Source organism: Tenebrio molitor, chromosome 1 (genome assembly GCF_963966145.1).
Source record: "Tenebrio molitor chromosome 1, icTenMoli1.1, whole genome shotgun sequence".
NCBI lineage: Eukaryota > Metazoa > Arthropoda > Insecta > Coleoptera > Tenebrionidae > Tenebrio > Tenebrio molitor.
This window is the reverse complement of record NC_091046.1, coordinates 30,282,559-30,306,440: the sequence shown is the minus strand read 5'-3', so window position 1 is coordinate 30,306,440 and position 23,882 is coordinate 30,282,559. Positions and strand designations below refer to the sequence as shown.

General features: G+C 33.7%; 1 protein-coding gene across 3 annotated transcripts in view; it reads right to left on the bottom strand.

Moving 5' to 3' along the window:
* The window catches only part of Rcd2 (Reduction in Cnn dots 2), a 176,926-nt gene that overhangs the window by 138,735 nt on the left and 14,309 nt on the right, over positions 1-23,882 (bottom strand). The window contains exon 2 of one of the 3 annotated variants that reach the window (XM_069062235.1): positions 5,622-5,727. The exons of the other annotated variants lie outside the window; for them this stretch is intronic. The gene's annotated coding sequence lies outside the window, so the exon portion shown is untranslated. The remainder of the gene's footprint in view (positions 1-5,621; positions 5,728-23,882) is intronic. 3 annotated transcript variants of the gene reach the window in all.

Genomic DNA, 23,882 nt, shown 5'->3' with positions numbered 1-23,882 from the left:
ACTACTTGTATGAGGGCTCGAACCATGTACACAGATCACGTGCTCGAAACTATTCCAAACATGTTTATTAATTGGTTCGCATCTCGAATGCTCTCATACGTGTTTTGCTGGGTTTGCAATTGGAGTTTTGATACACATTTGCTCACCTTGTCCATCAAAATACCATTTTTAAATGAAGGAAATTGTTGGTTTCTCAATTCAGTGCTAAATTGATGTGAAGGTGACCCCAAAATATTTGCGTCTTTATATCCAACTCCTCACCCAAACCCGTCTTTTTAAAATTCTTTTCTTTTCTTTGCTAGGATAAAATCTAATAGATGTAAAATACAATTGCAACACCGTTATTCATTGAAACCATTTTTACAGCGGATCCGTGAAGCATGCTATCTGTGGACTTCTGTGCACCACCATTAACTACTCGAATCGAAAATTAAAAGCCCAGGTGTCCCACAACTGCTTCATCGGAGAAAAAAGGGAATATTTGGGTAAATGTGACAATCTGATTAATCCTAAACTTGACCAATCAGAGTTGAGCGCATCATCAAGGTAGAAGACTGCAATTTTGCGTTGCCGGGTTTTCGAATTTCGAACTTTGTTGCGATATCAATAATAATTTGGGTAATTGTTCACTTTAACTACTTCAGGGCGTCCTCCGAGATCGTTTCCCACCATTCAAACCTTGTGCAAATGCCTTTTTTTTCTCTCGTATTTCAAGGTTGCGTCAAGGTCGCGCCAAAGAAGTAGCTCGGTGGCCGCATGGCTGTCGGAGACAGTGCTCCGAAGTCGCGGTCCCGGTGCTAGTGGGTTCGAATCTCACCGAAGGGGGAGGATTTTTTAGAAGGAAGGAACCTCCGCCGGTCCATGGATGTGTGTGTATGTCTATCAGGGGCTGACGGTAGGGTGGTGGAAGGAAGAGCGACACCCTTCCGACACCACCGCGAGGTCAGCAGGGTTCGAATCCCAGGCCGGATGGGCCTCCCATGGATGTTGTGTTGTGTGCGTTTCGTGTCGTCCAGAAAAGGAGAGGAGAGGAGAGGGTGGGCGTGGGTGGCCGGGGAAAGTACCCCGGAGCCCCGCCGCACCACCAAGGGAAAAAAGGGAAAAATTAGTCGACCGCAAGGTACCTGATAGGCCAATATGGTGAAAGGGGAAGGCTATATTAAAAAAAAAAAGAAACATCGAAGAAGTTGCTCGAAATGCCTTCCATCGTTAGCAATGAAAGCTTGAGCACGATGTGTGATGAAAACCGAACTAGATTCGGAATGCCTCTTGTTTTCACGAATATCCTGAGCGACATTTTGAATGTACCTAATGAGGCGGTGCACCATCGTGAAAGTATCACATCTCTGGTCGAATTGCTAGAGGAATCTCGTCGAGTGATTCGGGTAAAACTTCATTTAAAAATTGAAGATAACCGTCTCCATTCAAATGGCCATGTAAGACATACGGACCCAAAGTCCATTTTTTAATTATAGTCCCCTGGATCAGTTACATTAAAAATTGAAGACGCAGGTCATGTCAACTTCTTAATTCGGGCTAAGCTCATCGGATTATAATTTAAAAATGGACTGTACGAGCTACGAGGTAATTTTCAACAATTCCAACCCACACGTTAATTGAAATTGACTGTTGGAAGTGACGCTCTTGGATTTCGTGAGGAATTTCTTCTTCTGCAACTAAAATGCTATTCTCGTTGGCGACCAAGATCAACACTTATTGCGAGACCCTCAAAATCGCGAAGATGCTGCACAACGTTTACAAATGTTCGTGCATTGAGACTATTGAGAGGTTTGAGAAAACTTAATTTTGAATTAAAGGATAACAAAAAAGTCTAATATGTTTTTTTTTTTGACCCACTGTGTTCTCGGAAAATATCAACACTTTTATAAGGCATTACTGGCTCAGTCATTATCTTTTGTGAGGTCACAGGTTAAAATACCTGTACAATTTTCAAAATCACCAGGTACATCTTCATGAAAAATGCAAGTTATATATTTTTTGTTTGGTTTCTCCACCATTCCAGGAAATGAAATAAGCTTGTAGGGGTGCTAGTTCTTTTTCAGACCTGTTAGTGCAGCAGTTGCCAGTTACCTTTAGTCTTTACTAGCACGAAAAAGCGAGCGAAAAAGTTTCACTAGATCTATGCTAGCATCATTGCGTATTTAGATGTATTATTTTTCTGTTAGTTATTTGCAAGTGAAACATTTGGCCGAGTTAAGTAGCAACTGTGTTGACTGTAAACGCGCCCCTGCATGCTACTTTCAAGATACGATCCCGTATGCTCTTCACGAACAAGATTTCTCTAATTGTGTACACCCGTAAGACTACACCCATAAGACTACATCGGATAGATCTTTCTGACTGAATGAAATATTCTTTTTTTAAATTAGATTCTGACAGATTCCGTCCTGAAAGTCCTATATTTTCAAATACTATTTCAATGTTGGCTAAGCATGTCAGTTTATACTGCTTTGGCAAGTCGCGTCAAGATGTTTCATCTCTCCAATTCTCTAAACTGGCTACTTTTTTTTCTTGTAAAAACTTTATTGAACCATGTTAAAAACCAATCCAATTTAAATCATTTATTCAAAACAAAATATCCATTATTAAATAGAAGCATACACTTTCACACGTTAAAATTTAAATTACTCGTAAATAGTAAGATGAGAGGAAATTTAGTTTGACAATTACCTTCAGATTATTCAGCCTTGAAACTAAAACACAGTAAGTATAATATGTACTCGTATATCTGTAAAATTTTTCGTAACGTTTTGAAGACAATCATTATTCAGTTAAAAGTCGATAAGTAAAAATTGTTATTGCTCAAAATGCGGTACAAATATAAAAAATAAGTTGGTACGGATAAAAATAGCAACTCGTTAAAAATGTATAAAGGTGTTTGAGTCAAAGTATTTTTATAAAACTGATTTATTTTAATGTCCATTATTAACCTGCAGTTGGTATGAAACGTGAGTTGGTAGCCATTACTCAAATTACCACGTATTACCGCCCCCACAGTAGCAATAAAATCAACCCACAAGAAATTTGAAAATGTTTCAGATCTTAAATTCTTTCCGTTTAGACAACATCCAAGACAATAGAGAAAATCAACCTTGGGTTTGGGCCAAACCCATAAAACGTACACTAATATTGCTATGGACATCACACACAGAACGAGCAAGCAGTTTAGATTTGCTGCACAAAAAACTGACCTAACATCCGGTCAAGACCACTTCCACACCCATATAGATAGATCGTGTTCTGTTCCGCCAAATTATAATTACAACAGAGACCAGCATCGCTTATCTTTGGACGAAATCAATCATAGAACATCTTTTACTGAAGTTATCAGTTATCACACATACTCGTATATCTGCCTCAATGTGGGCAACAATGGAATTAGAATATACATTTATCATCATGAATACCTTATAACAATTATTACTATTTACTCTATAGACATCGACAAGTAGTGATACCACTTATCAATTAAACATGAAAAAGTGTAGCATATAATCTTGTACATATTACGAGTATATTGACTGCAGACTTTACCGTTTTGGGTTAAAATTAAAAAGGACGTGAGTGTTTACTTATAGATACATATTATTTATATAAATATGACTTTGATTGATATTTTATGTACGCAGTGACCTCATTTTTTGTCGGAAATTGTTTAATGTTTACGATACACCAAAATTAAATAGACAAATGAATAATCTGCGTTAAATAATCCAAATTACTCGCTCAAATGGAAGAATACAGGGTGTTTTCGAAGTTGAGGGGTTCCTTGTAACACCAGATACTATACGTTATTCTTAAGAATTTTAGCCTAAATCTTCTTAGTAAAATGTTTGTATTAAGCGAGATAATTGATTGTATATTTTTATTGTTTTTTAAAATTTTGACTCCGGTCCTGTCTATTTCTCCGCTGTCCTAGATTAATAACTGACGTGGCCCAGGATGGTGTCTTTCTGGAAATCGCTCTGCGTACTCTCTGGACGCCGCAGCTGCATTCTGATAACGTGATAACATTTCCCATGCATTAGCAACATATCTGTGAGCTCATTATTTTCGTAATGATAAAGCCATTCCGACTAATTAAATGACAACTCTGACAGTATTTTTGATTAACGTCCATGCTCATTTGATTTTTTTTTTGTCAATTCTCATTTCTAACAAATCAGCGCAAATTTGAGCAGGACCGGTTTCAAAAATTTCAAAAAAATTAACCCTGGGTTAATAATGAAAAATTATTATTAACCGTGGGAGACAAATTCTACTTCTGGGCTCGGTTCAGGAGTAAACAATGACGCCTTCTGAGACTAGTAGTGAAAAAACATATTTTGACAGATTAACCTTGAAGCCCTTAGGGCTATATGCTATATGTGAATTTGCCATTTTGCAGCCTATTCACAACCATTCAATTTGGTGTATAGATAATTAAAATCCTCCGATAAATAAGAGAGCTATGGACTCATCTTATTTTTTGGGGACACCTGTATGTATATGTAATTGACTAATTGATAAATAAATGTTAGAGAACTTCAAAATACTGACAAATTACTTTCTAGTCGACTGCAGATTTGAAATACGAAAATAATTGCCAAGTGAAGTCAGATTTGAAGGTAAATATCCTATTTAATAATTATGTTGAAATATTTTTAATAAAGTAATTTAATGAAACGTAGATGCACCAAAAACGTTTTGTCAGTCGGCACTTCAGGCGAAATCGTGACCCTCAAAAATGCGCCTGAACGCAATTGAAGATCAAGGTCATGCTTGAATGGAACGTAGGTTGTTGCGATATTTCCTATCTTGTTCCGAAAAACTCAAAATAGTCTCCAGCCGTCGTATTTATTTATAAAATTACACCCACATATTTACGTCTTTCACCGTATTTCTCGCGTTCACGTCGTGAATGCTTTATTTCGTCCCATTTACAGAGATTAAATTGTTATTTTTTAAATAACATCCAGTTGCTATTCATGACTACGTCAACGAACAGCAATTCAGCGGAATATTTATAAATGACTGGGAAAGCTTTGTTTTAAAATTGATAGCTTGGTAAATGAAGAGAGTCGTTCGCCGTCTTAAAAATATTAACAACTTTATGATCGATTGTCTGACTTAATAAATTATTAAATGGCGCAAATCACTTTATTGACGAAAATATAACATGGCGAATTACAAGGCGACGTTAAGATTTTTCAATCCTTTAAATTTTGTACAAAATATGAAAAAGAAAATGTATCTATCGTAATACAATGGAAAAATAGTACCTATATAAAACATAGGAATCCTTTACTTTGAAAAAAAAAAACAACAAAAACTGAAGATCCTTTTGATCATTGTGTTCGTTTTGTCCACGGTCAATAAAATAATATGTATAGCCCTTTGACACATATGCATACAACACGTATTCAAATTTATTAAACTGTTTTATGCTTTTGGCAAGAAAACCATCTTATTTGACAAATTGTCTGTTTACCCTGTCAAGAGACATTATACCAAATTATCTCCCTACTAACGGGTGTTCAAAAACCAACACATTTGGAGTTGGCTGTGGTTTGGAACAAGCCTGTCGTTACTTAACCTACATAACCTAAAATTAAACTTACGTATATGCAGTGGTGGCTCGTGTCATTTTTAGATGGGGGGCACAGTAAGAATGTAGTTACTTGGGTGGTGTCGGAAAATGTCGGGCTCCGTAGTCGTCGTATGGCCCTGAGAAGTAGCTATATGAATTTTTTTAATGGTTTTAAACTTTCTGAATTTGGTAAATGCTCTTTTCGGCCTCCCAAACTGGGAAATACACCGTTACCTTACACTTTAGATCAAGGGAGCTGCGATTTCCCGAACGATGTCAAAAATTTCTAGTGGAGTGAGGGAGCCATGTCTGGTGAAGTACGGGAAAAATGTTACCGTACCGTTAATTTGTTCTTTTCACAGTTACTTTAAAATTAAAGTGTTACTTTCATTTTGTGTAAAAGAACACATTTCCCTGTATTATTTTTCCGATAGATGTGTTTCTTTCATTTTTAGTGACCAATAAAGAATCATAATCATAACAGGGAAAAATACAACCTATCGGGTAGGCAGCTCTGTATGTCAAAAAATTTGACGACTGGTACTGCATCTGGTGTCACATTTAACTTACTATCTGAACTAGACATTTTTCTCAGTCGATTAACACAATTTGAGAATTTTCTCCTGTGTGAACGGATTTTGATAAATGTCACAACTTGTCAAAAGGAAACGTCAAGCTAATTTTAAAGATTTTAAGCGATTTGGAGCCTTTAAGGGGCTCGTCGAACAAAAAAACGTTGTATTCAACTCGTTTGTGTGTAAATTGGGTCTTTCGTGGGTCCACTCCTGCCAAGAAAGGCCCAATTTACGCACAACTCATTAAATAAACTACTATTTCAAGCACTAACAGTGAACATTTGGGTTAATAAACACAGCAAATAATTTGTTTGGAAAAAACATATCAGCGTCACCGTTGTCAAGGGATTGACTCCACAGCAAGGATCCTTTATTGGTCAGCCGAAAAGTCTAATACAAATGTCGTACGGGAGGTATTTTTCAGCACTCCAATTAATCAGCCACTCGGCTTAGCTATCGTGCCTGAAACTTAGTTGTGTCGGAAAATTCACCTCCCGTACTATAATGTGAATAACTATGATCATTTACATCTGGCGCGACGCGACCCATGCCAATGGTCTTAAAGTTACATCACAACGACGAAAATTTAGCATAAACGTTGCCTCTATCACTCACGGTTTTCTTGATTTGTGTGGGTCTCTTCCTAGTGCTTTTGCAGTTATTTTATCTTCACTGGAATTTAACGTTCTTCAACTTTGCCACGAACGTCAAATACATTTAAAAGACTGAATAAAAGCTTTAAAACAAGGATGACTCTCAACCTTGTCGGTTTCGTCTCACACCTACAGCCAACAAAATGTGATCAGATGCTGCATAATGTGACTGTCTGGACATATCGTTGCCATAGTATCTATTACATATACATAACTCTATAAAACATTTCGTTCATGACGGTGCGTTGTAAGTCTCCGACTTGTCACGTGCAAAATGTGTACGTCATCGAGAACGACTGTTGAGTTCGTACAGTAGTGAGCAATAAATTTTGCTTCTCAATGTTATTTTCGGACACAATGTTACTCTAGTGTTAAAAGCAACATATTACGATCGCGATCAATAAATGTTAGACACTAGTGTCATTGTGCTAAAACGACCCTTGTGTTAATAACCTCAATTTTGATTGTTGTGTCAATTTTGAAAATGTATGTCAGATTTACCGAGAAAACGTTCACGAAGTTTTAAAAATCAGACAAATGGAATAGAACGGGGTTTTAATTAATATAAAATAAATAAAACAAAATTAAAAACTTCATATTTTAAATGGGTGGCATACTGACAAATTATAGACAAATTTGGCAACAATTTCATCATTCATGTGACAATTTCAATAAAGCATGATTTTTTTTTATGTGACAGAAAGGGTTATGGGCCCAGATGTTAAACTGTCAAAAGAAATGTGTCCAAAAACGGAAAAAGAAAAAGAAGAGATGACAAGGTGTTGAAGATATAATTGGTTTTGCAGATGCTGACTGGGGAGCGAATCCTGACGACAGAAAATCTTACACAGGATATATTTTTATTTTTGCAAATTGTTCTGTCAGCTGGGAAACAAGAAAGCAACAAACAGTAGCACTCTCAAGTACAGAAGCATAATATATGGCTTTATCCGATGCAACAAAAGAAGCCATCTATTTACGACGATTTTTAAAGGAGGTGTTGGACATAGATAAACAAATTCAAATAATGAACGATAATCAAGGTGCAAGGAGCCTCGCACAAAACCCAATTCAACATTCCAGAACCAAGCACATAGATATCAGGCATCATTTTATACGAGAAATATTGCAAAGAAAAGAAATAGAAATTAAATACATACATACAAACGAGTGAAATGCTCGCCGATTTTTTAACGAAACCCCTATCAAAATGCAAACAAAACTATTGCTTCGAAAATTCCGGCATTAAGAATATAGAATAAAGAAAAAATAAATTTAAGGGGGGCTATTGTAATATTAAATTTATATTTGATATTAATAAATATTTATTTGAATAAAAAAATATAAACAAAAAGTCTGTTAATAGTTTATTGAATTAAAAGGATTCTTCTAATAATACTACGGAATATAGTCAAGCAACTGTGACAACACGATGAAATTTTAAAATGACAACCATAATTTATTGCTCGCCACTGTACGTACTGCTCTTAGGAGAAAAGTATTCTTAAACGAGCTACATGTAAGCATCTTGTTGGATAACGCAATGAAATTAATTTTATTATTTTCCATTATTATACATACTTAATTTGCACTTTGAGAGAGGTCATCCTCCTGTGCCCCGCTGCACCAGTCGTCACTGTGTATAAACAAAACGTCATTTTGATGTTAACTCCGTCTTAAACAGATATACGAGTACGTTCAAAAATGCGAACAGCGAACTCCAAACACTTGTTATTTAACAGTTGAACAGTTTCAAAACTTTCGCGTACACATTCAAAATCAAGTAACAACAATTTTGCAAAATTTTAGCGGTGTGAACGGGTAATTTTGAGATTATGTTAAAGGTGACATTGACAGCAATTAAAAAAATTATGATCGCTCTTCTACTCAGGGACCCTTCTCGTTCCCACCTCTTCTTTACTGTTGAACAGTGCTTTTATTTAGCCAATTATGAGTAGCAACCCTTCTTATGGACCACTCCTCTTCCAATTTGAAAAGCATCAAAACTTTGTCTTGCTCTGTCAGTTGAGGAATTTTGACTTTTCAAAAGTTTAAATGTCATAGTTGATTAATTACAACCCTGATTTAAAACAGCGAAAAATAGGTGTACGCGAAAGTTTTGAAAACAAGTGTACCAAATCAACAAAGAATATTTGCATTGTTGCACTTGTTTATGTCAAGTTATGAAATGCTACCATATTTTCATCGGACAAATATTCACAATGCGGATATTTGTGACAAACTGTACCTTTATAACAAGAGAGGTCAAAAGTCATCGAACTTAAGTTATACAGAAACAGAATCAAACGATGTCTAAAACTCAATTATTTAATAGTTAAAAACAAACTGTTATTACAATTTAATATGAAACTTCTATTTATTGTTAATTTTGTCAAATTTCATGTTAACTGAAATATTATAAAGTATTTATATCCAATAACCATCGACATATTGGATAGTAATAAAACAGTCACTTTAGTACTTTTACTTTCTTAATATGGTATTTTAATAAATAGCACGAGCAAAAAAAATTAAATTTGATGTTGATAAATGTATTATGTATGTATAATGTATATTATGAGTCCTACATGATTACAGGCCGTAACTTTGACAGTTAATCGATGTTGTGTGATATAACTCCAAAAATAACGCAGTAGAATGAAATTAGAGGACTTTACTAGTTATTAACGTTTGATGCCATCTATGACCCCTTTACTTCTGTTTGTTGCGTACAGTCGTACAAGTCATTATGACTTTTTCTCTAAAATGATGATAAGCAAACTTTAAGGTGATCCAGTTAGAAAACATACATTGCTTTTTCCATCTAAACCAGTGACTATTAGAAGCAAACTACATTTTTTTTTCGTATTTCTGAATATCATCTTTCGAGATTCATTCTGCATGCTGGTTAAAGTTGAACTGGGGGAAAATATCCATCATTTATTAGCTACCCATTTTTATGTTTATTTAATTACATGAACACAGAAAAGATATCCGTTATTCGATTAACTCCATCGTACCGGTGACACTCAAAAGGTTTATAATCCACGAACAATATGCTACGGAAGTAGGTCATAAGTACAAATTTTGTTCTCTCATTCTACTCAGAGATCTTAGATACAAAATGACTTTACATTAACGGCATCATGTTACCCCTGGTGATTGTATATGTACCTACATATGTAGATACAGGGTGTTTGGAGTATAAGGTAACAAACTTCTCCTGTGTAAAGAAATAGACAAAATAAAACTTGTATTCTAGTAACATTTTTTAGTATGTGTTATAATTTTCTAGTAATCATTTTTTCAATTTGAAGAACTACTGTGTGAGATCCACCGAATTTCTAAATTATAAAGGCGGCAGCTAAGGCATTTTCCTTTATTAGCTTGGTATTAATAATTACAGATACGAACAGTGGCTCTCAAACAGTGGAAACAGAGTTTAGTCAGTTTAGTTCAGCATAATAAAAAAAGCAAATTGAAAAAAATGTCACTAAGGAAAGTTGTTCATTTAATCTAGCTGTGCATCTAAGACAAGTTTGTTACCTTAAACACCAAACACCTTGTATGTACAGCCGAAGGATCGAAAGCTTTATTCACTCTAGAGACCGTAGGTATGTTGGATTGTTGTTTCAAAAAATTTTGCTCAAGAGCGACTGTGAAACACAAAAGATTTGAAGTCCTTTATTTGAATAATCGTTAATGTCATTATTACGAAAATTGTCATGAATGAAGATTAAAAATATTTTTGTGGTTTGAGAACTGTTCCTAGATCGTTACCAATATTTGAGCGAGTTATCGTTTTGTGTGTACAAAATTACAGTCCAATTCCAATTCACAAATGCAAAGTTAGGTTATCTGAATCTTAGTCTGTAGTTATGTCTATGCGCAATAATGTAAAGCTGCACCACGCTTCCATACTTTTGTTTTTCAGAACCGCTCTTGACCATACATTTTTTAAACATATCATATCAGTTCTAAAGTCCTTCAATTCGCAACACATTGTAGTATACTTACAGCAGTAGCTCTGAGGCACGCCGTAATTTTTTTTGGCCCATAAACTCTTACAGAATTGCTGCTGATTTTTTTGTGGTTTTCCCTAAATTCATGTGGATTTATATTACGGACAAAAATTCACGTCGTAAAATCTGTAAAGAGTTAGAATTTCAATTGTTTGCAATTACTAACAAAAAAATTCTCCATCGTAAGACACAAAGATATACATAATTCAAAGACATCAAAGTGGTCAGATTGAGCACAATCTAAAAAAATCTAACATAAAAACTATTAACGATTAAGCTTTATTTATTAAAATGTAGCACATGAAAACTATTTAACTTATTTTTTCAAAACATTGTAACACCAGTTAGTAGCGAATACTTCACGATACTTTCTTAAGAATTATTTTTTGTAGATACGTAACTATTATAAACAACTGATGCTGGTTGAAAGGTACCGTTTTAATATATCTCAATAAAAATTTCTGTGGACAATGTGACATGAAAAGATCAATGGCATTTAAAATTGAAATAAGCTTTTGCTAAATCAAGAACTAAAAATGCTCCCAAGAATGTAGGTTTAAAAGCTTTCAAAGTGACAATAACGTTACCATCATGCATACTATGTATTTTTCAAGTAATGTTTATATAAATTTTAAAAAACAATCGTCTGGTAGCCTTAATTGAATTGAATCGAACTAGTTTAATATTTTGACCTTCCTCATCAGAAATCAGGTTTATAATCAACAAATATAAGAGTAAAATGTAGCGACGGCATTATGATACTTGCATTTAAATCGTGATCGATCAGGATGTATTGAAGCTATTATGAAGTTATTTAAATTTTGAATTTGGGTCACAAAAAAGTTTAATTTAAATTAAAACGTATATGCCAACAAAAATAAATCACGGAGTTTGTTTACTGTTATGTTGTTGCAGTTTCGTAATAAACTAATTACAATCCCACATGACAGCCAAGGTTGTTCATTTTCGACTTCTTAATTTATTTTGTTAACCATTCTTAGGCGGCACACTGGCCGAAAATTTGTTTAAAAAAAATATGTGTATGCGTTCCATTCACAATTAAGTGGCCTTTACATCCTGTTATAGGTTAGTGGTTATACTAAAATTAAAGATCTATTTATTTTCCTTGGCGCAGATTTTGCGCTGCAAGATCCACCAATGGTTAAAAATAACATTTTATGGTACGAAAATATAGCCAGATGTACATTTTAGAGATAATATAAACCAACAATGCTGCAATACAGGTGGTGTTCATAAAATGTTGGCAACGGCTACTACTTTTTTCATCGTAATATATGCAATTTTCGGTTTTACATAGCTACCTGTTCCAACAACCATTAAATACAAATTAAATCAACAATCTGTATGCTCTTGATTTTCTCTACCTAAACTAAAAATTAAATTTGGTTGACTGAACGTACAGAAATTAGTTACATTCATTTTCATCGGCAGAAGAAATTCCTATACTTAACTGATTTATAATGGTCGTAAACCAAAAATTATCAATTATTATTATACCGGGTAATTCAGATTGGTATTCCCGTCGCTCTAGCGTTTTTATTTTAAGAAAAAAATATAGCAGACCTTATATATCTTTAAATGGCTTGTGAAGCTGCATACGTTGAGGTTCTTAGATCATCTCTATCCGATGACAAATGTCAAAATTACGAGTAATTTTTTTTTTTTTAATAGAAATACATTTTTCGGCATATGTCTAGAAAAACTACTTTTCCATTTGTCTAATTGCATTTCCCTGCCTAGGCAAGAAAATCGAAAATGTCAATGTCATGTGGGATTTTTGTACATTTTTTTAAGTGTGAAATATTGATGTAGGGCAAATTTGGATCCTTTATCGCAAGCATTGTGTATAGCAGACCGAGGGGGCTATCAAGCGACTCGGCGACGGCTTAGAAATAACTGTGAAGACGACTACGGTTTGGGATATTTGAAGAATTGGTTGATTTTTGTCGTGGCAGTCGCTTCTTGGATTCTTTATGTTGTCAATGAAAGAAAAATAAATTCCCTAAAATGTTGTGTATTACACGGCTAGAAAATGTTTTGTAAGTACTCGCACCTCGCCTCTGCTCCACAAACCGTGCTTGCACTTGCAAAATGGCATTTTATAGCCTTGTGATACAAATAACTATTCTTAGTCTATTCTTGCAAAACTTTTTTTTTTACATTTGAATGTGTAAAAAAAGTTGACACATCAGGAAAAAATCGAGAAAAATAGTACATAACATATTATTTAACTTAATTGAACGTTTTATTTTGTAAATCGATCTGGATACCCTTGAAAATAACTGAATTTTGACATTAATAACGCCAAATATTAAAATATTAAAATAAGAACATTTAAATAAAAAACGATGTTATATAGTCCAATTTTTACCCTTTTGAGGTGACGTCACGATTTCCTTCCTCGCTTTCTCTCTATTGAGATGATAGAAACAGAAAAAAAAAGCGGCACGTTGATTTATTGGGGTTATTTTATGCTCCTGTCAATTTGACAATTTTTAATTTCTTTCACTGATTACATTGATTACAAACATAACCTTTCGAAGCAATTGTCAACAAATTTGAAACATAAAAAAATAATAATTTGAAACATAATAGTTATTTATGGTCAATTCAAATTTGTTTCTGATCCTAGCTCAAACATATGTGAAGTTACTAGATAATGAGGTCATCGCAAAAGGGTAAAAATTGGACTCGTAACATCTGATGGTTTCGAAACATAACTTCTTCCTGATTATAACGATTTGAATGCATACACGTTGGAGGACTTATTCTTTTCTTCTTCATTCATACTTTTTGTGTTTTTTCTTTTTTTATTTAATAAACAGTTAGAAATGAAAATACAGGGTTATTCACGAGAGGGGTACTTTTGAATTTTTATTTTGTCGCAACCAACAATACCAATGACGGTAACTACTAAATCAAATGTGTTATTCTGTTAATAAATTAGAAATCAAAGTAAGTTGGATAGATTTGTGAGAAATGTCAGATTGGCAGATAACCTCTATTTAATCAAAATTCAACAAATAGATTAACAAATTAAGTTAATGTAAAAGGTGTTCGAAGTGTCTACGATCGGCTTCTAAACATCCGCAGCAGTGACAGAATTATTGTAAAGACAAATTTTTCGAATTGACAAAGATTGTTTGGTTTAACGTCAAAGAGACAGGAGTAAGAGCCATCGTGGATTCAGTTATAATTATTTTCAAAATTTGAAATCAAGATATTGTTGCAATGTGTATAATAGGTTGCGGCAAAAAGAAGTTCAGAAACACCCCTCTCGTGAATAACCCTGTATGTGCATATCCAAAAAGATCTAAATTTAAAATAGCAATAAAGCAACATAAAAGACAAATTAACAATAACCCAAACTTTTGATGTTTTGATATTAAATGTTCAAAGCCACCCCCGGCAGCTTCGAGACATAATTGTCCTCTGTTTATGACGCCTTCAATACGTGCTCGCAGTAGTACTTCTGGGTTCCCATTCAAACTTCGACATTCATTTCGAATTCTGGTTTTAAGGTCATTTTTGGTTGGTCTGATTGGTTTCCCTCAACCAATGCGCATTATGTTGTGAACAGTAATGACAATTATGTCGATTGACTAAGTTTCTAACATGAGTTGACATTGCCCCACTGAGTTGTTCCGCAATTTTGGGGCACCCAGTATATAAATTATTCTTCAAATTGATTACTGTGTGCAAATTATGCAAGCTAAACATAAAAGATGAAACTTATTATTCTTTCAAAAAAGGCAATGATCACTGTTATGGCAGTTTGCATCGTCCATTGCAAGTTTTTAATTAACATTTGATTTTAATTAAAAGTGGTCAAGCTATCACAACCGATAAGTACCATGTCCAAAAATGTTCATTTAAATTTCTCGTCAAAGTTGGCGTTTGAAGAGTCGATTGTGAACACACACTCGTCAGTCTGCAGAGTAAAAACACAAACACCGCAAAAAGTGAGGTTAGATTTAAACAGCTGCTCCGTGCTCCGTAATCCGTGGTGCGTTCACAATCGTCTCACTTTGAGGAAAAATTTAAATGAACACCCGATGTAATTGAAGTGTAGCGAAGAGATAGCTGTAAACATTTAAATTATAATTAAGAATAAGCGACACTAGTGTACAATAATAAATCCTAAATAGTGATGTTGGAGATGCGGATGATTAATTTGAGAAAATAAAAATAATCGCGCACTATAACGCCTACTATCAGGGCCAAAATACATTGGCCGTCACTTTTTGATACATCAAATGTAAATCAAGTACCGTGAGATCATTTAAATTTATAATTAAAGGAGGCTATGACTTTAAAATTATATTGGCAACATCGTTGACACCTTGATTTGAATTGTCAAAGTGACGTTTCAAAAGTCAATGTGTAAAATATTTCACGGCGAGTTAACAGTTGTATCCATGGACCTAGTATTCGATACTACTGTTAACTCGCAGTTTCATATTTTTGATTGAATTCTGAAACGTCACTTTGACAAACTAAATCAAGATGTCAATGGTATTGCTAATCTAATTTTAAAGTCATGACCTACTTTAATTATAAATTTATATGATCTCGCGGTGTTAATGTCAATGTACATGACAATTTCAAATTATTCTTGTCAAAAATATGGCACCTTCATTTTTTGATAAATATAGAATCGTCTTACTTGCTTCTGAAGGGTTGACTATGGGGCAAATTGCCGAAGTAATGGATATAGCAAAAAGTGTTGTTACGTATGTAGTTAACAAGTAACGAAGAACGAGTTTAGTAGAAATTTTGACAACAGTAAAAAATAAGGTCAACAATCCTAAAGCTTGCTTTATAATTGAGTATCATTAATGTCACATTGACGACCAATGTATTTTGGCCGCGATAGTACTAGAAGCACTGAAACACTGTTATTGTATTTGAAAATAAAAAAAAAATGTAGCAGAAATCTAAGCAGCAGCAGATGTGGTGGGGTGGTTGGAAGTTGTTTAGGTTATTACCAGAGACCGGCGGAAAAAGGTTTTCGCCTCCCACCACTCTAGTGCAGTGGCTTGGTAGTTTTGAGTTCGCCAAATGAATTGTTTGCGTGTCAATTGCGAATTCGAAAATTATATCTCGGACGAGTAAAACCAATTTTTGATTTTGTCAACACAGAATTGAACAATGTTTCTTGTTTATATAAGAATGAGGATGACGAAGAAAGTATTTAAAATAGGTAAATTTTAGCAAAAATACAAAGTTCCGGGTTATTTCTTCTCGTCGAATAAAAAAATTATTTTCTCAAAAAGTACACGGGCTATCGACTTAATTCTTTTTTTAAAAACTTTTCCAATATCTTAGTTACATTTGACTCGCTGCATGTGTATAGAAATTTTCAATATTTCACATAGGTCCCAGCAGAGTGAAGTTTACGATGCGCATTTTTGATTAATCGAAATTCATTAATTATTTTTTTCAAAACTATCGATATTTCCGAAATTTTCAATTCACTGTTGGAAGCGCTCTACTTTTTAGTATAAATACACAGAAAATCAAAATCATAGCTTCAGTAGTTGAATTAACACAGCGTTAAATGTTACGAAAAACGTAGTTTTTCGGACTACACCTCAACTACGTAGTTATAAAAGCCGTTTTCAAAGTTCGGTCCTATTAAAAAAAGTTGTAGATGACCATTCCTTATGCCCCAAAATGTCCTCTACAAGATAGGATATGTCTCATTTAGTTATTATACCTTTGAATCACTAATTTATAATTGCAGTCCGATTTTACTCCACTAATAGAGCGCGCCGACACTGAGGGTATTGTGGTGGGAGTTATTCGCTAGAGTTTGACCATTTTTCGCCGGTCTCTGGTTATTACTTATTATTTATGTTAGATGATCGTTGTGAATACCTCGCGAAGCTATATGCGTTGTTGATGTTAAGTGAACATCTTAAAAGACTTTTCGTGTACGAGCACTAATCAATACATTTTTGTAAGTCCTATAAGTTAAAAAAAAACGCTATTAACTAATACTGCAAATTGAAGAGGAGGTCAATAAGTTAAGTCTTGCTACGTCGTTTCATAGCTGCGGCAGCAGGAACTTCAGCGGTCGATTCAGAACCTATCAAAGACGGGAGAGTTACATATTTCCCACGTAATACCAAACAGTTATTATGAATCCTAAGAAGGTATCCTTTTTGTAGAAAAAAGGCTTTTGTAATTTAATTTATAATCTTTCGTTTCATACCTGTATCAATGATATTGCTTACAAGCACGTTTAAAAATGTTAATGTACTCTACCATCTGATTCTTATAGTTATTGGATACAAACCTTTAATGTGGATAACAGCAAAACTTTCCCTAAAGTCTAAAGCATATAGAAAGAATAGCTATTCAAATAAATGTCGATGACAAATACAGACTGATTCACGTAACTTTCCGACCCTAACGAAAGTTAAATGCAGCCAGTAATATCTGGACACTCCCGGATTATTGACAGTTCCTTTTTGTATAATTATTCTGAAATAATTTTTGTTAATTAAAATGTGCTCCAATGACGAAAGGATCGATATGATATTGATATGTACGAGTATATGATGAATTGATGAGTCAATTTCTTAAATAAAAAGAAATATTGCCATTTTAAAATTTTTATAGGTAAATAATTGAGACTTTTGTGAGGGATGTCCAAACCATAACAAATTATTCACAATTTTGGATCAAGTTATGAATGAAAAACGTATTGCTGGCTGTATTTAAATTTCGTTAGGGTCGAAAAGTTATGTAAATCAGTCTGTAAGTATATTAAATAATTTTTTTACAATTTTGAATTAAAATAGTGTCATTATAGTTGTCATTTTGAATTTCGAAACAGCCTTCTTTTTTGCACCCTACACAAAAAAATAGTATCGAAAAGTCTTCGACATCGTATGTCGAAGTTGGTTACTAGATTCCAAAAAACATGACAGCATATAATGAAAATTTTCAAGAAATGTATTTCAAATTATTGTGGGTTCGATTTGTGCTATTTTAATTCAAAGTTGCAAAAAATAGCGTATAATATACGTAGTAAAATGAGTGTTTTTTTCACACGTCGTATTGTCCAATTCGGCAAAACAAACTTACGACTAGTGAAAAAAATACATTCATTAATCGTAAGATGAAATGTATTTTTTGCATTACATTATACACTATAATTTACTACATATTAATACACTAATCAAAACGAAAAAAGAGCCACTTCTTTGTTATGTTAAATTTTATTTCTGATACAAAAAACACCGATGAAAGTTGTTGTCCACTTAGTAAACAGCGCCGAGAATAGAAGTTTAGAGAAAAACAGTTGAACAACAGTGATGTATTGAAGCCATAAAACTCAAAAAGTGCTAATTTTTAAAAGGAGATAAATCGATTTTCTTCTTTAATTTCGTTGCTAATGTGAAAGAACCAACATGAATTGATGTAGTTGGTAGACCACGAAGATGTAGAGTGTACCTATTAGAGATTCAGATTGCTAGAGCCGTCACTCCATTTGAAGAGAGCCACTCAAGACGACAACTAGCCTGAATCTTAAATATTATTCGCGCTGCCATAAATAAGGCCTGGATAAGGTACCAAATCTTAAATTTATGGTATTGTTAGAATATAATATTATCCGCCTCATGTAGGGGCAAATTGCAGGAGAGAAGACCGTTTAAAAAGGATTTGGGCCACCAGACTACGTTGAAGTACTGTTGCAACGTTCCAAAATGAGCTCGTAGAGATGACAGAAACCAGAATATGTACCCAAACAATACGGAACAGGCTACATAAAAATGAGTTTAACGCGAGACCAGCTAAAGCTTTTAAGCCCTGAGCAGCGTAGAGCAAGAAGGTTATTTGTTAAATAACATGTTGATTGAAACTTGGAGCAATGAAGCAACGTACTGTTCACTGACGAATCCAGATTCTGTTTATATAGACGAGTTCGACTGTGGGGAAGTCCAAGAGATCGGCATTTAAACTGTACCCTAGAAGAAACGGTTTCGTTTGGAGGAGGGTCCATAATGGTTTGGGATGGGATAACTTTGAATAGACGCACGGACCTGGTGGTAATTCGTGACTGCTCGGAGGTACATAGACGAAGCTATAGAATCACATGTAGTACCATTTGCAAAGAATATGGGTCGAGAATTCATTCTGTAGCAGTATAATGCCCGTCCACACGTAACCAGAGTAGTCCAAAATTTTCTCAATACCCACAATATTCAGGTAATGGATTGGTTCACCACAGCCAGACCTCAATGCAATCGAACACGTCTGGGGCACATTTGAGCAGCGATTGAAGGAACGTCAACCACTCCGGAACCTCCAACACGTTGAAGAAATCCTTCTGGAAGAATAAGAAGAGATGGCTCCTCAGGATATTCGAAATTTAATTGAAAGTATACCCCGTCACGGTGCGGAAGTTTTGCGGGTTAGAGAAGGTCATTCCCATTATTAATTTTTTACTTTTGCTTCTTTTTCAGAATGTTTTCACTTGAACAATAACGAACGTCAATGGACATTTTTGCATTTAATTTTTTTCCTGCGAGCACCACAAGCAGATTACAATGGATTGTATGTAGTAATTTTTAGAGAACAGTCTCCTATAAACAGATTATCCTAATAAATAATTCCAGTAAAATAATATTCACTTTCATAAAAGTGGCTCTTTTTTCGTTTTGATTAGTGTATCTATCTTACACAATGAATTTATTATTTATAGCTACGATAGTACGATTTCATAATGCATTCGCTATCCCATTGTGATTAGACTTTTTTTAAATTGTAGGTAAAGTCCGTGCCAAACCCAAATCACCAGCACCTGTTGAATTCAGAAGGTGAAAACAAAATTACTTATACTAAATGTATAATGGCAAATCAAATCTAAGTACACAACGTTGCCGGTTGATTTTCTGGGTAGAACGCAGTGTTGGTTGTTTTGGTAAAGACTATACCTACTAATTTTATAGCGGGTATCCGTTGTCACTTTCATATGACATTTGTTTATTTGATTTTTTATTTACTTCGTTACAACCATTTGTTATGTACATACTTGCATATATTCGAACTTCGAACGTTATTATTACAGAAAAAGAATTCCATATATGGTTAACCTAAAAAAATGCTTATCAACAACTTTCACTGGGAATATATTTTTGTAACATGAGAAAGAAGATAATATAAAAGCTGCCGCCGCAGATCAACGTAAACAAAATTACTGAGCATCATTTTGGTCTGATGCATTGCATTGTTGCGTATACAAATGACGGATAATGTATACTTTATTAACAAAGAAAAATGTTTTCAAATAAAAATCTTTATAAAAAAGCATTATGAATCAGCTACATATATGTACATCCCAATATAATTCATAATTATAATTAAAAGACAGAATTACTAATAACTACGTAGTGTGTAATTTGTTGAATATTACGTTACTACAAGCATAAAAACCAAGATTATTATTAGCCATAATTAAATACAAGTTGATGCTACAATATTGTGTTTGTAGTCACTGAACATGTACATCCATACCTACAAATTGGAGGATTCAACAGTAAAATCAAATTATGTGCATGGATAGTTTTTAACAGCGACAACACATTTTCCTCAAAATTGCCATTTCGTTATACATCACCTTTTTTAAACAATCTGTGTGATAAATTGATAATATTGAAATAAATTTCAGTTAAGGAAAAAACCAATGATTCACTAGGTTTGTTATATTCGTAGAACTGGTAATTAGAATACCGTAATAATCTTATTACGTACAAAAGTAGATACACTTTTCTGTGGTGCAATTCAGTTATGTGCCAATATTTTCGAGAATGAATATGCGCAATAGACAGGTATTTATGTTTTTATATAATCGGCATTCAATAATTAATCAGTCTTTTTCAAAGAATGATCAATTGGTTAACAAAATGATTGGGATTCTTTGAAAAATCATTTGGCACTGATTGTTTGATAAATTACTGTAGGTACGAGTAAAATAAAATAACCACACATATGTATAAAAATGTGTTTGTTCAAGTTTTCAAAATATTCCTCGAACGCAATATAGGTACCTACATACATTAAAATATTTTTTTGAGTAAGAATAATTTGTAAGTATAGATTGTTTCTTGATTACAAAAGAACAACAAAAAAACATCTTGCGGCATCACGTTAAGAAAAAAAGACAACGGAGACGTTGTGTTTGTAATGCAGAATCAAATTTCGAGCTCTCAATTCCATCAATCAAATCAACGACCTTGAAAGTCACAGTCCTTACTCGGTTGCTAAATTTATCAATTGATCCAGTGCTGCTGATGCCACACGCCAGTAGCATTTTATGATACAACACAAGCGCCAGATGAACTAGTGAATGCGGATGCGGATGTTTTTTACACATGACGCCACTTACAGGTAGAAAAACAAGACTAGCAGTAGGTACTCAACGTTATAATTTTTAGTCGTCACCACAGGCTGTAATTCGTGAATACCGTTTTGATTGCTGGCATATCTTTAATCTAGTAACAAAAAGATCAGTAGATTAAAAAATGTATTTCCTACTGAGAAATATAGACAACTTGAAAAATAATTCTAAATTTCATCATCATATTATACTTTGGGGAGGATGTCACTTTTCTTAACTGTTGCCTTAAGAAATAAATTTTAAGAACAAAATGATAAATGAAGAATGTCGAAGTTGCCATAGTGCAGCTGTTTGGATGGTCTTAACATTCTTAATTTTAATATTCTTGAAATTAAATTAAATAGACTAACAGGATTTTCTCTTAGTGTGCTGTTTACAGTTTTATGACATATTCACCTCAGGTATTTTGAATAACTCGCCAATAATGTATAGCTTTCTTTTTGTTTGGAATCCATATTGTATGTAATAATTATGTCAGACATAAATTTGTAGAATGTGTGTTGCTTTCATCGTGTCTGAAGGAAACATGATCTTTCTTTTTGGCAGAGGACCGAATAAAATTATTATTAAATCCACCACTACACATTTGTCACATATTTAGATACTTAAATTAAATTAAACTTGGTTATATTACCTACGGTTCTCTTTTTAAAACTTTAATAACTCAAACATTAGGCGATACCTGGTTATCGTCTAAATGAAAAACATTACAAAAATTTTTATTGGTTAAGAAATAATCAAATAATAATTATACAGGGGGATCTTTAAAATCATCAACAGGCACAAAACTAATTTGTGTTTTACTAGGTCGGTTTGATTTCTAAGTACGGACGTCAATAACTTATGATTGTTGTAAAAAATTGTTACAGTACTAATATTAAGCTACAGGGTTATTATAAATGATTGTACCAACGTAGTAGGCGTTGGTGGCTAAATTGAATGTGCCGCAAGCTTGATAACATGAGTGAGACTAGCATCGCCGATAGGTGGCGCCACTGGCGGTAGTGGAAATCCGTCTACTAGTTTGTCTAACGTTGCGAAGCAGGCGGCACATCCAAAATTTGTATGGGTTTTCAACGCCAACTGCGATGGGACAATCATTTATAATGACCCTGTATATTCTATCATTTATAATTACTAATTCATCACATTCACATATCACGTGACACAAGCTTGTGAGTTTTCTTTTTGAATATTTTGCAGATTCAATAAGGCCAAATAAACCCAAATTTCTTGTTCTGTATTTAATGTCTAGCTAATATTTACTCATTTTAGAATCTGAAGTTTTCACTCACAACTTGTACTTTACTCTGAGATAATAATCACTCTTAACCGTTAGGGTTCATTTCATTTTTCATTCCGTTTACTTTAGACTTTCGACAATAAGAACCACACCAACAACTACAATTATATTATACACCGTGTTATGATAAAATAACGCACAAAATTCATAAAACGCACAGTACATATTAATTTTTGAAAAAAAATGCAAAAACACCACAGTTTTTTAACGTATATAGGAAATAAATTGGGTCAAATTTGCCAAAATTATGACGTCATTACTATCTTTTCCAAACGGGAAGCTACGATTCCGATTAGATCGTTTGATAGAGCTTATTTTTCTAGATTATAAAAATCCAGTTTAAGTAGGGATTACATAAAAAAATACTCAAATTAATAAAAAACAAAATAAACTTGATTTTAATAATAACTAATAAATAAAGTAAACAATACTTTAAACCACGAATTTACTCTAAAAACTGTTTGACGTGTTTTTGCATTTTTTTTTTTCAAAAATTAATACTGTACGTTTTCTGAATTTTGTGCGTTACTTTATCATAACCCTGTATATACAATTATATACATATTACAAAGGGTGTTTTTTTTAATTTGGCATCGAAGTAGGCGTTGGAGAGTCGATTGAGAGCGCACCACTCGTGTAAAAGCGTAAGATTTAAACAGCTGATCCGCGATCCGTAACCTGTATAGTGCGTTCACAATCGACAGTTCAACGCCTACTTCGGCGCCAAATTTAAAAAAAAAACACCCGTTATATTTATTATACTCTCCGTTGTCCTATATTCGAATTTTGAGAAATCGTGTTCATTATATCTTAATATAATATTAAGATCCTGTCAAGTCTTTGAAAATACCGGTAACAAAATGAAGAAAAAGGTAGAGGAAAGATGTCAATTTTTTTCTTATATTTTTCTTCATTTTCTGTGAGTTGACTGAGAACAGATATTTTTTTTATAGTTTGGTTATATGCTTCTTCCAACAGTAAATTAATTAAACTGTTGAGTCGGTATCTTGTAATGTTGGGTGTAAGTGTGGCAGTACCTTAAGCGTTATTAATCATTAGATTAGTTCCAACCGAAGTGGGGGAGTAAGTAATTTATACAATGAAGTTAACATTATTCTATAATTCTGCTTACAGCCATAAATATTTTGTTTTAACAGTAAAGATTTGCTCACATAATCCCGATTGAAAAATCTCGAGTTCGTCTCGATTTTTCAAAATTTTCCTCGATTCTGTTATTATGCACTTACTAACCTTATATCCCAATATACTATTATTATTTATATGTAGTGGCCCTTCTGTTTTCCAGT